The sequence below is a fragment of the Opisthocomus hoazin genome, chromosome 2, assembly GCF_030867145.1.
Source record: "Opisthocomus hoazin isolate bOpiHoa1 chromosome 2, bOpiHoa1.hap1, whole genome shotgun sequence".
In the NCBI taxonomy this organism is placed as follows: Eukaryota; Metazoa; Chordata; class Aves; order Opisthocomiformes; family Opisthocomidae; genus Opisthocomus; species Opisthocomus hoazin.
Window position 1 is genome coordinate 5406896 of NC_134415.1, and position 15768 is coordinate 5422663.

Below are 15768 nucleotides of genomic sequence, written 5' to 3' on the forward strand. Positions count from 1 at the left end.
TTCTTACTCTGATGAGGAGTATAAATCGTCAGTTGTATAGCACTGTACTGGGGACACATCCTTCAAAAAAGTGAGAAAGAAGCCAATTACTGTGGAAATTATTTTGGATAACCAGAGAAAGCTGCCTTCGTATGCCAAGCTTAGCTGTCTTGACAAGTCATTAATACTGTGTTGGCAAACCCCCTCCTTTTCCTTTTAATCTGTATTTTTGAATTCAGCATCCCCATTGATTTTACAGAAGACTAATACCAGACTAAGACAACCAGTATAAAATCAGGGCACAAAGTTACACAGAGGAAACTATAAAAAGGAGAAGAAACATGAAAGAACATGTTGTGGCAGGGACTGAGTTCCTCTCACTGCCCGTAAGTAAGGCTGCCTGACGCTTCCCAGATAAGCCTGCTGTCTCTTGACTGTGATTATATAACTCTTTAGCTGTTTTGGATGAAACTTGCCTTGCTGGGTGTCTGCCACAGATAGATTTCTTTTTTTTTTATATTTTATCTTTTTAATGCCAACTGAACACTCAGTGACAGAAGAGAAACCCTGGGGAAGCTGTCCCTGATATTCGCCATCTGGAACAGTAAATTCCAGAATGCTGTCCTATGAACCAGGACTGTCCAGAAAGGCCTCCTTAATGGATTATGATATATGTGGCTGTTGGCACAAGCAAACAGAAATGCTGCCTGCTTCTTTAGCCGAAGTAGCAATGCCCTGGCCTTGGAAACCTCAGATTCATTCAGTGACCTACCCATTTTAAGAGATCATTGTTTCTGTGATGGGATATGACAACTTCTCAGTTTTGCAAGGCAGTGCAGTACATCAGACCTGTTTTTCTGAAGCTGAGGAGAGCAAAGGTGAGCAGCTTTGCCAATAATGAAGAGGAGAGACTAAACCTCGATATGTATTTTCACCCTTGTAAGAGACAGCTGTAGTCAATGTTGGGAGCATAGGTTTGGTTGAGGAGCCAGCCAGTCTTCGCATGCTTGCTTTTCAAGGGGACTGCTCCTTTGTGCTTCGAGACCAGTGCTCCAAAAGTGCTTTCTGACTTCACCCGTCAATGGCTCAGATCACCTACATAAAGGATGAACGGCGAGAAGACTCTCACTCTACCCCTAGCTTCTCCATCCCTTTCCTCAGCCGTCACCCCCACGTACGCTCACATTCATTAAGGTTCACATTCATCAAGGTTCACTTTCATTAAGGTTCACTTTCATCAAAGTTCGTGTTCATCCTTCAGTTCACCCATGTCCACTCTGTTGTGAAGGATGGATCCTTCCCATTGCTGTGAGCACTGCCCACAACTCTGAGCTTCCGCTCCCTCTGCAGAGAGCAAACCACAGAAATACTTGCATGAGGGATCTGCGATTGGTGACCTCCCTGGGGAGCACAACCTCTGCAAGATACGATGGACCTGGACCTCCTTTCCATCAAACAAAGAGTGCCTGATACACCAGTCTGCGGCACGCAGGGACTAGTCCTCACTTCTCTGAAGCATTTATGGGTTATCTAAGTGTATAAAGGACATGATGCCTTTGGAAGAGACGCTCACATCTCAGTTTTATTAAAATCTAAGGAAATTAGTCATGACAAACGAACTCACTAAAGCACTACTTTTTCTAAGCATGACTTCTGAAGCTGAAGAGATGTTGAGCTTTTCTCTCTTTCTTTTTGCATTCTCAAGGAATTCTTCTGCAACAATTGGAAACCAAAACCCATCAGATTTTTCCTTGTGTGGTGTAGAAGACATTTCCTTTCTGAGTTCCAGTATCCTGGTCAAAGTCACATTTTTGATATGCCATATAGTGGTGAAACTTTGCTTGTATACATACCATTGCCAGTTCTACAAAATCAGCTAAGGTGAAAAATCAGTCAGTCATAGCAGGATTCAGAACGCCGGTCTACAGATACACTCTGAGCTGAAATTTCGGTTACTGATAGGAGCAGTAAGAGTTGCCAGATTTTAAATAATTTTTTAGCTCTTGCCTTCAAATCTCCATTTGATATTGAACTTTCAGAAATAAAATCTTTGAAATAGAAGCCTTAAAACTTTCATCTGTTTTCTGATTATCTGAATTTACCTGTCACCTATTTTGCATTTTCTTAGATTTTTTTGTATTCTTTGGCACTTAGAAATCTCATCAATTTCCAAGGTTCTGGTAGTATTGCTTCCAGAAAAAGCTGTGGCTGCTTAACTCTTCGGGTGGATGGAAGTGAAATTGAATGTTGTTTTCATAAGGGGGTAGTTGATGGAATTTCCAGACTTTGCAATACTTCAGAGAGATTGTTCATCGTGATTCAGTAGCAAAGGGGAAGATCATCTTTCCCATCTGCCACGATGTGCCCCACCATTCAAAGTCTCACTTCACAATCTTTCATTGCAGCTTTTCAAAACATGCTGTACCAGATAGCTTTGGAAAGCCGAGTCAATGCCTTCGTACAGACAGTTCCTCTCGTTGGATGAACGATGTGCATGCCTGATGCTGTGACTAACACTTCCCACCTTATGTCCTGAAATGAAGCAGATCCTGTTTGGATCATTTCTTGCTTCCTTTTTCTTCCCCCCATGGTTATATAAGCAGCTTTTGGCCTGTCTCTTAGGTTTTGGCTTCTTGTGTTCCGAGCAAGCCCATGGTAACAAATATTTCCTTCTGCTGCTGTCTGCTTTCTACACCTGACACAAAGCCTGGCTGATTAGCAAAATCATCACTGGGTGTGCTCTATTTTTCCTCCATCAGAAGTTGTTGTTCCTCCTCATAATAGCTAATCTCAATCCCATCCATCATATGACTTGTTGATGTAATGTCCTTCAGTTTATTTATAGATCATTTGAAAAGCATCATACACTCGTGCAACAGACTATTTGATTGTGGAAACTGGTTCATGAAATTGCCCTGAGCAGGATGGCTCACACATGCGCTTACATTAGCCCTGCGTCCAAAGATCTGGGCAACGCAAGATCTGAACAAGCCTTTTCCTTGACTAGAATTTTCTTTGAATGGTTCTGCAATGGAAATGCACTTTCTGCACTTCCAAATATCACTGCCGTCTGTGTAATCTCTTTGGAGGCTGTATTGATTGCATACTGGAAGTACCCGAGTTGGATGTTGCGTTTCCTTCTCTTTATTTGATATATAAAGGTTCTTTTGGTCAACAGTTTCTGCATAACGTTTTCTCCTTGGTTGCAAGAAGGTGCCCATGCGGAGTCAGAACAAATACTCATCCAGCTCAGCGTCGTGTCTCTGATACTGGCTAATACCAGGTACTCAGAGGAGAAAGTAAGAAAAAGAGCAATGTAGAACAACCTTTCTTCTATTTCTTGATACCTCAGATGTTGAGGCATCAACAGATGGAGATTTTTGGACCAGGAGGCTGTGTTCATCTCGAAGACTCAACTGGAGCATAGGCTAAGTAACTCTTGATGGACTTCTGCATTAATGAGTATATCTAGCAGGTTTTTTAAGCCATTCATGCTTTAGTCTCCTCAACACCTGTGGCAAAGTGTTCCATGGTTTATCTACCTGCTGTGCAAAACGCACTTCTTTTTGGTTTATTTATGTTTGCTGCCTGCTTGTTTGTTTGGATGTTCTTTCATTCTTTCTTTATGAGAAGCAGTGAAGATCTGTTGTCCTTTACCAAGCCATTATCATTTCACAAACCTTAATCATATTTTCCCTCAGTCATCTCTTTTCAAAGTTAAAGGGATCTAAGCTAGTTCCATAGCTTTGACCAGACTTATTTCCTTTGTCCCTATCTTTTCTGAAAAAAAGAAGAGATCTTTTTTCTTTGATAAAATGTGGGCACACAGTGTATTTATCTAATTAGTGATGGTTTCTATTTGTGATTCCTATTCTTTTTTTTTTTCCTGATGTCAATAGTTAATTTAGAGCCCGATCACTTTTATGTGTGCTTAGAAGTGTGTTTCCTGTACGTGCTACTATGTTCTTAACCTTATGTTTCATCTGCCAGTTTATCTTGCAGCTATTCAGCATTGTGAAATCCCTCAGCTGCTTTTTGCAGTCAGCTTTAGAACTGATTTTACTAAATAATTTTTTATCATCACAAAAGGTTTGCAACCTAGGCATGCACCTCCTTTTCCTGTCATCTCCAAGTGTTTCACAAGTCCCAGCACACAACATTTAGGATTCTTGATGGCGGTTTCCCTTCATTATGAAAAGTGATGGTTCATTCCTATCTTCTTTCCCCTGTGTCATAAGCAGATTTTAATGGCAAGAGCTGCTTCTTTCCCATGTCGTGACAACTATATTCCTTTAAGGGCTTTCTGTGAGAGTTTACTGAAAGCTTAGAAAGGAGCCGTGGAGCAGGGGTGACCTCTGGGTGCTGGGGACTCAGATTACAGGAGCAAAGCATCTGGGTCGGCTGGAGGGAGCTGGAGCTACTGAAAGTCACCACAAAACATCTGGAGAAAGTATTAAGGAGACCTAAAATTAGGTCTGGCTGAGAGAAAACAGGTTGGAGAGGCTAAATGATCAGCCTTATGAGGTCTAGCTCAGAAAGCTAATTCAGATTAAGCCATGTTATGTGAATGCAAAGAATTCTAGTGAAATTGTGTCACAGAAAAAGGATTAGGAGACTTGAGGGAGAGGCTGTATGTCTCATTCCTATTTGACTGATGGTTTAAATCCAGATCAGGGCTGTGTTGCTCAAGACTTAATAGCATCTCGTGGCCCATCTGAGTAGAGTATGAATCTCCATTTGCACGTGCTAGTCATTCAAATGGGGACAACGACAGGATTTCCCCTAGATGTCTTCTCCATCCCTGTGCCAGTTCTCATGACCAAGCCTGTTAGCGTGTACAGACAGCATTTTGTCCTAAAATGCCGTGTTAGAAACTGTTCCTCTCTGGGTAGCAAGTGATTCAGAGGAGGAATAGCTGTTCAGAGAGACAGTGGAGATGGGTACCTTAGTTTGTCCCACAGTAAATATTGAGGAGTCAGAGCCCAAAGCTGGTTTTCTCATCAGTCTGTTAGTGACGAAGGGTGCCAGCAGAGAAGCCAAAGACTGACGGAGCAGGAGGAAAAACCTCATTCCCAGCCCACCAGCAAATCCTTTGCCAAGGGGCTTGTACTGGTGACAGAAAACACACAATTTTTGGTTGGTGAGATATTTCGCTCAGTCTACTCTGTTTTCTCTTTATGCAGCTGCTTACCTCTGACCCAGTTGATTTATAAATGTTACACCATTTTGACAGAGAGGTTGAAAATTGATTTTAGAAAACATTTGGAGGAGTTGCCTTTTCATTCACCGGCCTGGGCTATCAGGATATGTTGCATGCCCAATCCATCTTTGTAGGGGTACATAGAGCGTGCTGCCACCAAATTGTCCTTCTCGGTAATCAAATTGTGGTATTCAATTGAATGTATTTTTATTACCCAGGCTTCCATTCACTCAGACTGCTCCTTCTGCAGTGTTAATATGTATTTTAGAAAGACAAGGAAACAAAAATACCGCATGATCTATTTGAAGCAAAGTAATGGCTGACAGGGAACTTGAGTTTATTAAAAAAAAAATGTTTTAGTTGATTGAGACAGGGCCCTAACCACACATCAGAAAATTCCTTCGATGTGTGTTGTTACGTGACCAATATAATTACAGGGAAAAGAGCTAGCATTTCATTGTAGAGTCTTCTCACGTTCCATCACAGAAATGCACCTGGTTCCTCACTGTAGGCATGTTTTTGCTGCGTGAAAAGGCAGAGTTCATTATGTTTTGTTGCTGTGCCATGCTAGTGGTGACTTTTGTTATTGCCATGCACACAGTCAAAACCTCTTTCGGTCTGGATGACTTTAATTTAGATTTCAGATAACGAAGAAAAAAGACAATTTCCATGTCAGAGGCAGCGCAGTGTGTGTGTGTTCTTTTCAGACTACTGTGAACTCCCAGAGGGTTATTAGCTTGAAAAGGTAGACACACGGAGCCATGAATCTCAGCAGTGGTCTTCACTGCCTGTGTCTAAAGTAACATTTCAATTCGGAAAAGTAGTGAGGTTTTTAAGAGAATTCCGTGGTTGTCCCCACTTATCACTCTCTTGGTTTGGCTCACCAAGTGGCATTTGTGCACAGCAACTGCCTTTGCTTCAGATAAAACTAAACTGGAAGCTCTGCTCCAGGCATGCACCAAGCACCCTCCTGTCTTTACTGGGCAATAGAAAGTTCTGGAACAGTTTTTGATCCTTGGGACAGCTTTGAACCACAGACACAATAGCAGCATGGAGTCCAAGAGTCCACTGAGTAAAGGTAGTTCAAAGCCAACCCTCTGACTCACATATAGTGTGGACAGAGGAGCCTCATCTGATCCACTCCAATCACCCGAAATTAGGTGCTCGTGCAGATAGCTGCTGGGTAACCCAGTCCACGGTCAGCAGTACTGAAGAACGGACAAACCCAGACACCTTCCAGAGATATATTACCTCTGTCTAACTAAGATCTGGTGACATGGACAGGAGGAGCAGCCCATGGATACCTCACAGTGTGGCAGGGTGCTGCTCTGCTTACTGATTGGAGATCAAACAAAACATCCTCCAAGTTCAGGGAACAAGTTGTCCTCTGGTCCCGTATACCTGCTTCCCATGTGGAGTCAGATCAGCTGAGAACTGAGTTTTCAATGAACAAAAAATTTCAATGACAAGACATGCTTTCAGCAGAAGGTGCTGTATTTCCAGGCAAAACTTTTGTCTAGAACACTACTGTCCTAAACTTTCCAGTCTAGCGAAAAGACCTTCAAAAACGTCCTTGCCATCTTCTCTGCCTTTACCTCAACACATTTGCTGATTTACTTCTTGGCCTTTTGGCTAAGAACAAGTGTAGTATTTGCTCTTGTCAGTTTAATATCTGATATGTTGAATAGACTGCCTAGGGAAGTGATGGAGTCACCATCCCTGGGGGTGTTAAAAAACCGTGTGGATGTGGCACTTGAGGACATGGTTTAGCAGGCATGGTGGTGTTGGGTTGATGGCTGGACTTGATGAGCTTCAAGGTCTTTTCCAACCTTGATGATCCTATGATTCTATGACCAGTTTTCACTGGGAACTTGACTGCAAGATGCTGAAGCTGAAGACGTGTTTTCTGGCACTACCCTTTCACTCCCTCCCACTGCCCATTGACTCACACTTTCCAGGCAAAAAGAAAAAAATAATAGCTTTGTGTTTGGATGGGTGTGGATGGGTGTGAGTTAGTGGAGTAGGTGGAAGTCAAAATGACAGAGGATAAAAGGATGTTTGAAACAGTGGGTAACCAAGGAAGTATTTAATAGAAAAAAAAATAAACACAAGTTTAAGTGTTTTTTATAAAAGAACAGAGAAAAGCAGAAATGCTAGGACTAAGAGAGAAAAGGGGGGAAGGAAAATAAATGTTCAGACAGAAGGAAAACATAAAAATGTAGGGGAAAAATAATAAAAGGGATGGAAGCCTAGGAGAATGGTGTTAAAACACCCTCAGTATTTTCATGACGAGAAAGAAATTTGGTTTTATGCCCATACGTTAGTGAATGAAGTTGGCTGTGGTGCCAATTAGTTTCTGAGGGCTTACAACTTGTCCTCATTTTTCACTGCACTTTTCCTCTCGTCTCAGCTGCGATTTCATTTCACGAGCACAGCTGTAAGTCTCTTTTCTCTTACTGGGCCTCCGGGAACCGTGACCTGCCAGGCCACCAGCGTCTCGCTGGATGTGGATGGGAAGCCACAGGGGCCACTGACAGCAGGACAGATGGGGGCTGTCTTTTGCCAGAGCTGCTTCAGCACCCACGCGCGTTCCTCAGCCTAAAAACCAAACTGGGCAGGGGCCGGCTTCATTCTTGCAAACGCTGACAGGTTCTCAAATGGCATTACTGCAATCCAGTGCTTCAGAAATTCCTCATTTGGGGGATTTTTTGTTCTTGCTGTCTAGCCCTTTAGGGTGGAAATGTGCTGTTTTTCACAGGAGCTGATGTACTTTCTGTAGCTTTTTAAAATTCTGGTGAAGGCATCATTTTTAAGTGAAAGTTATGGACATTTTAAGACGGATTTCAATTGAACTCCATTTAGATACTTGAGTGCTTTGCTGTTGCTAGAGGTCAGTTGGAGGAGAGGTCTTCCTAAGGCCACAGCACGTTGTGCAGAAGGAAAACAGGAGCAGCAGTCTTGAAATATCTTTTTTGGCATAAGGAATAAATACAAAGTTGTAAACAAAGAAAGGAGAAACCTCTCTCACCTTTCCAGCTGCACACAGCCCCTTTCCAGAGCTCCCTGAAAGCAGTGCTGAGCTTTACTTCTACTCTGCATGGGGGTGTTTCTCAGCCCTCTTCTTAATCTGAAGGCAATGTACCTTATGGCTAATTTGTTTAGCATCAAAAAACTCTTGAATCCTCATGCACTGTAAAAACATCAGAACTTGTGGTGGGACAACAGTGCGAAAAATTTAATTAAAAAAAAAAAAAAGGATAAAAGTGTAGTAGTTTCCTTGTGCAGGAAGACTCCAGCAAGAGACTTTCTGGAGAGCATTTTCATTAACAACAATGATAAGAAGAGTAATAGTAATAATAAAAATGATGGCACAAATGAAGAACTACATTTTGCGTTTATACAAAGGAATAATTTCTCTAGAAATTTGCTTCCAAAAGTGATATTCTTCCAGTCCAGGGACATGCACTTACCATGTTACATATAGATCTAATTAAATCTGGGTAACAATGCTTTAATTTTACACATATTTTTAATAAACTGTACAAGAATGAAATCCATCTGACAATAGCATGAAGATCTTTCAGGGGCAGGCTTTATTAATCTTTGTTCCTGCTGAAGAGCGCGTAGTCACATGAGGAATCCTGCTTAAATGAATGAGAGAATAGTGTGGAACTTCTGCACCTCCACAGATAACTACGCATAACTTTGGGAAGACATCTTATCAGTGCTCTCTTTGTCCCTTGTCTAACCAAAGGGGATGGCTGACCAAGACATTTATAATTTTGTATACAATGTCTGAAATTTTTGAAGCAATAAACTTCAGATTGGTAAACAATGCCTGAAATGAAGATTTTAAAGTCACCTTCTGTTGGTTTCGAGCCAATTTTGGGGTGTGTGTGGCAAACGTGCCTGTTAATTTAGCCCTTCTGCTGACTCCAGCTACTTACATAGAATGCACTCTGCTTATCGCTAATGAAATGCTTTCCCTGCATTAGTGTGAAGCTGCCAGGTAGTATCAGATTTGCATGGTATAACCCTCAGTCTGTGTTTTGCCTCTGGCTTTGAGCCCCTCGGGGTTCCCTTAATGACTCAGATGCTCAATATGCATTATAGATTCTGTGTTCCTTCATTTGCGTTATTATTACTATTATTATTATTATTACTACTACTACTATTATTATTGTTCTTATTGTTATTGCATACTGTGCTTTCTTCTTCAATGTGTTCCCCCATTGACAAGAAGAAGGGAAGTGGCACGTTTAACAGAAAGTTTCTGAAGTCCACACTTACACAATTATTTACATCTCTGTTCACTCTCTGTTACCCTCGGTTTTCTTAGATTCAGGAAAGATAAATGATTTACCATTACATTTATTGCTAAACACAACAATAATATCAAAATCCTTTGATTCTTTTTATCATGTAGTAAATTCTTATATTTTGATAGTTTTCCAGTGCAAGTCAAATCCTGCACAAAACTCACTGCCAATTTCTTTTTAGATTGTAGCCACGCAGGTATTACAGTGGGATTTTTCTGATTCTGGAGAAATTTAGACACCTGCCTTTTCCTTCATTGATTTGCCTCTGGCTTTTCAGGTATTTATGTCAGCAGAATTATTGACTTAAGCTAAGTCAACCACAACAAACAAATGCAGAGCTACCACCCCCACGCAACGCTTTCTGCCTGGCATCATACACAAGAGACAAATGCTCTTTTGCCTATTTATGCCGTTCACCTAAATTCTTCTCACCAGTTTGAAGGCTGTCATCATTTTTCCTTCCATCAGGTAACTTTAACAACCTCTCCACTGCCATGACAACAATTTCAACAAGCACACTCGCCCATTGACGCCCAGACTTGCTTTGCATGGGCACTTGTGCTCAGGTGGAGATGTGAGTGGGTGGGAGTCTCAAAGGGGATTTTTCTGGGAACAGTTCTCCTGCGTGAGCCAGATTCGACACGGGCCTTGAGAACAAAGATTGAAAGTCCCTCCTTTAACTTGATTCCATACATTTCCTCTACTTTTCCAGCAAACGGTTGTAGGCAGGTGTCAGTAGCGTCTGCCGAGGATGTCATGAAGGACATGTGAAAGTCAGCAAATGTTCTCTAAATAAAGAATTCAAATTTTGTGGCATCCACCCATCAGCACCTACAAAGGACCTGCAAATGAACATTAGGTTTTTACTTTAAAAACTAGCTCAAAATTTGCCCCAAATATCTATTCCTTAACCATGCTTGCGTGCTTTCCTTTGAAACATCCCTGACGAGCAAAAGGAAAGCTGATGAAAACAATGATTTCGCCTTCTCGCTTGATTAGCCCATTACCTGTGTTCAAGCCTGGGGACTGTTTACACCCAAATTTTGTTGCTCAAAGCCATCTTGGTTTTCCATTCAAAAAACATTTGAGGATGGAGCAAATAAGCACTTTTCATGCAGCAAACACTCTTCTCTCTGTGCTACTTTCTTGTTTTCTTCACAGTGATTTTTGCTTTTTTTGGGGACAAACAGCATTTAGCACTGAGCATTACCATAATGTTTGCTAAAAGCACTTTCCGTGATTGAAGAGACCGCTGCTGGATTCCTCCCAGGCCTGCCTGGTAGCCTTGCAACCAGCTAAAAAAACACCCCAGTAGGGTAATGAGAGAAATCTGCAAACTGACATAATTCCCCACGTTAATAAATATTTCAAGTCATCCCGCTAATGCTGCAATTTTCTAAGAATACGTAGAACCTTTCATTAATGACCTCTGCTAATGCCTTTTCGTGGCTAGAGTCGTTCCTCTCGGTGACGCTAATAGCAACATGACAGACAGGCCTGTAATGGCATCCTGGGGCTGCAGGCGTGCCCGTCCCCTCGTGCTGGCCAGGGCTTTGCCAGCAGCCAGGGATGCCTCTGCCAGGGTTGGCCAGCAACGGATGGGTGCCCATGGGACACCTGGGATGATCCAAGGAAGGGGAAAGGTAGTGCAGCCCATGAGCTGCTGTGAATTATGGGGGAGCTGAGCTCGCCCATGGCCGCTTCAGCCACAGGGAAACCGTGGAAGAAGGTTACAAAAACCACTTTGTACCCACCTAATTTGCTGCACTCACAGAATCATAGAATCACAGAGTCATTAAGGTTGGAAAAGACCTCTAAGATCATCAAGGTCAACCGTCAACCCAACACCACAATGCCTGCTAAACCATGTCGTGAAGTTCCCCATCCACACGTTTTTTGAACCCCTCCAGGGATGGGGACTCCACCACTGCCCTGGGCAGCCTGGTCCAATGCTTGACCACTCAGGAACATCATCCAAAATTTTTACCCTAGTATTTATCTTCAATGTTAAGATTTCTGCAGCAATATGTCCTAAGAGTACAAGGAACTAGGAGCAAATGTTATCTGCGTAACAAAGGTAAAAAAGCATCCAAATTTTTGTAATTATCACTCATTCATCACTTCAGTCTCTGTATACAAATAAGTGAATTCTGAACTCTTCCCATGGAACATTTGTCATGCATTTTTCTGGTGTCTGTTGAAAACATAGGTATGTTCCTACCCCTATGGAGGCCACTGAGGGCTGGAAACTGTTGGCATCTGACTCCGGGTAGAAAAACGCTGCTGCTGCGTCAGGTGCTCCAGGACACGTTCACGGGGAGCACAGGGGGACGAAAAGGCTGAAAGCTGCAACAGCCCCCGGACTATGTCCATGCCTGTCACCGAGGCTGGCAAAGGGCCCTTTGGGAGGGCGTTTTACTCTTTTGGAGCTCACTCTGCCACTGGCACAGAGCTTACTGGGGGACCCAGCCCGCTCTGTACATCTGGGGACACAACTCACCAGTGCTGCCTTCTTTCTGAAGTCCCCACTGACATTGGGACTAATGACTCTGCCAACAAACACAAGTATTGTCAGGCTTTCCCCAAACCACTGTCGCCCAGGAAGGGCTGTGAGTTAGACTGTGGGCTGCGTTGCCCATGCGTGGTCACTGCGGGAGTGTCCTGGCTCTTCACTGCACTTGAGCTGGTCTCAAGCATAAGTCATACGAGGTCAGCAGACTGACAGGGAGCCACAGTGATTGCTGAACCCTTGCTCGCAGCAGAAATGTCTAAGCTGCCTGTGTGCGCAGGAGACAAACATGACGCTGCTCCTAACGTTTTCCAGCACTGTCTCTGTGATGCAGGAAATTATTGACAAACAGCTCCAAATCATGCAATACAAGTGCGCCCGGTGTGCACCTCGTGCTGTAATGCCTTTCATCCATTCACCACCTCGGTATCTTTTCAGACAGATGCCAACCAGTTGTTGCAGGGGTGTTTTTTTCAAAGAGTCTTCTGGTGTGAACATCTTTTCTTGGTTCTCCACATGAAAAAACAGATCTGTAGCTCAGCATGATCGGCTTCTTTCCCCAACTTGCAGTCCTCAAAATAGCCTAGAAGCAAAGAATTTAAAAAAAATCGTAAAATGAGTTTTTCCTCCATGTTCTCCTTAAAGGTGCAGAGTTAAGGGAGAAGCCAAAGTAGCAAAGTTTAGTCAAAAGTAATGCAATATAGCATGTGGTTTTGGCAGAGACCTCAGATATGCCTACCATCACCGTGGTGAAACCAGCTTTGCCTCTGTGTTGCATATTGAAGGGAGGAAGAGATTTCTCACCTTAAGCTGGGTGAAGGGTGTCTTTTTTTGCTTACTTTATACTGAACGACGTTGGTGCTTCAACATGTGTTTTGGGTATAGACAAGACAGCGGCCAGCTACAGCAAATGATAAGGAACATTAAGGGAGTGAATTCAGAAATGCAGAGCTCAATTTCTTTTCAAGCATATGATTCAAAATAGTGGGCCACATCTGCAGCTGATAAAAGTAATTTCATGGTAACCTGAGGACAACACTGCTCAGCTTACTTAAGGAATATGGCCGACGCTCTTTCACACACATTCCTGAGCCATGCCCTAGAGAGTATCACAGACTATCGCTTCCATTGCAACTTTGACTTACTATCTTACGGCACGCAAAGTGTCTACCTCTCAGGGTGATCAGCAAAAAAGTCAAGACAGGAAAAGTTCTGGTTAGCGAGTTTCAAATGTTCCACTTTTAGATGCTTAATTTGACAAAAACGTTACCTGTAAATCCCTCTGAAGTGCTAAATGAAAGAAACTTTCTCCTTGATTTTGAAATAAAAAATATTAATGAATTGTTTTTCTTTAAACACTGTCCTTGATGAAGAGATTGTTACCTTGCAGCAGCCTTAACCTGGAGTTTTTTATAAAACGTGGAGCTATAGCCGTCCCTCCAGTGGGTGAACTCTAAATGTTCATAAATAAATAGGGGATCCTGGATGTGCCAGTCAGGGGAAGGACAAACTCTGGTTGTGACTCCTGACTCCCTCCCTCCCCAAATATGGATTGATCTAAAAACATAACCAGACAGCCCTTCACAAACAGGAATGTTTCCACTGAATACTACTGGTATTTTTTTAAAAGCTAATTTCCCTCCAAGTAGATTTAGTGCTTTAGCTCTTAAAGGAGGTATCTGGATTCAACCAAGTACAAGAGAGCAAGTTCTTTTCTATCCATTGCTGAGTAATTCATGCAGCTAATTTCTAAATTGATTTCCCTTAAATTATGTACAGCTGAAGAACTCAGATGGCCAAAGAAGTTCTGTTGAAGCTAAAAACAAAAAGTCAAATTGGGCTGAGACTGAGAAATCAGATTTCAATTCCCCTCGCAATTAGTTGATCAAAATTGTGATGCCTGAATTAAATAAGAAAAATATCTTTCTACCATGTAACAGAGCTCTTCAGGGAGTTTTTGAACAATCAAAATTTATGCATTTAGGAAAAGGGCTACGTGGAAGTAAATTCTCCTAAAGAATCCTCAGGCCAAATTCACTCTTGGTGAAAGATGATACAACTCTTTTGCACCAAAGAGTTACAATGGGCGATGCCTGTGATGCCTGCGGCCCTGCAAATGAAGCTCTGGACCGTCAAGGTAATTTTCAACAGGCAAGTTTCTTATGGAATAATGCTGAATCATTCAGGCTGAAACTGTTTGCAGGAAAGTGTCTGTTCTGGCAATTTTTTTACCATCAAAAATTTTCAAAAGTGATTCAAAAAAGTTTCAGCGTAACTAATTTTCTAATTCCAGCATATTTCCATTGTGTTTAGAGGGTTTCCCTATGTTGGAATGAAATATGTGGTTTGAGTAAGATGGTTGTCAAAATTGGGTAGAAATATGTCAAAGTTTTTGAAAAAAAAAAATGAACACCAGTGAGATTTTTTTCTTTATTTACTCAAAAAAACCTGCACAAATCCCAGGATCTGATCTTTTAGTCTATAGAAAAAGGAAATTTTTTGTTTTCTTTGTTTTTCCTAAGAAAAGTCGGGGAGAATCTAGCTACATCTAGTACAAACATTAGTCAGAAATAAGAGTTTCAAAACACTGACTAATATATACATTTGTACCTTTTTTTTTTTTTCCAAAAGAGCCTGACTAAGAAAGAAACCAGTGTCTTAAAGTTCAGCACCATAAGGAAATTACAGATGGTGAATCAAACCCATGGAGGCTCTCTAACAGAAGGGAATGGACCTGTAGCTTATAAAAACACAATAAAGGTCTAAAAATTCCAGTGTGAATTCCATAGGCTGTTCTCAGCCTTGTAGCAAAAATCAGCATGATGGAAATTTCTGCAGTTGAAAGCTTCAAGACCAGTCTCCAGTTTCACTATTAAATATTAGTATCTGTGCTCATACTGTACAGTACCTCCAAAAGACCTCTCACTGACTCAACAGAACTCATGAATTTATTTTTTGTGTTGACACACCTCCTTATCTTTGCAATTAGAGGAGTGATTTGTGTCATTCAACCATCTCCTGTTCCAAGGGAGCATTAGGTCACTTCCACCCCCTCATGCACCCTGGCGCATTCACCCCCCCCCAAGAAGGTCGTGGTCTGACTGGCTCTGTCTCTCTGCATCTAGAAGCAAAAGGTGGCCTTGAGTGTGTTCTTCCATGGTTGCTCATTGACTTAGCATCTCTTGGTCCTGTAAACATTAGCTTTAAAACACAGGCACGTATATGACAGGCACATATATGACAGTCACATACATGTTCCTGCTATGGCCCACAAGGCAGTATTTGTTTCTGCTTGGCTTGAAAGCTAATTTTAGTCACAACTGAGCCACTCCACTAGCATCACAGGGGTAAGAAAGGCCTAAGCAAGACTGAATTAATTTCCATTTTTAATTGCCCTTCTCACCCTAGCACACTGTGCTACTATATTTCGTGTTATATTTGTCTAGTTGTCTTCTCAGCATCTTTAACAAATGATGCCTGCATTCAGCTGTTTGCCTTGTTAGAAACAGCGAGACAGCAAGCAGACACAACGTGAGAGCGTTCCTGCCGGTGCAAAGGACCTGTCTCTTCCCGAAGGACCTCCGTCCAGCCCCAGTATTCCATTAAACATAAACTGCCTGGGTTTCTATATGATTGGATGCAATATTTCCACGATGACTCTGTGCCAAGGCTGGATTTGGTGATGGCAGGTGTTTCCCCACCTCCCTGGGCTGTCCTCAGCGAGACGGACGATCAGCGCTTGCACGCTGACAGCGCGGTGA

At 42.3% G+C, this 15768-nt stretch overlaps 1 pseudogene; it reads left to right on the top strand.

Annotated features, from left to right (window-relative positions):
- Positions 1–6791: 6791 nt before the first annotated feature.
- LOC142360674 (U2 spliceosomal RNA) lies at positions 6792–6898 on the top strand (annotated as a pseudogene).
- The last annotated feature ends 8870 nt before the right edge of the window (positions 6899–15768 follow it).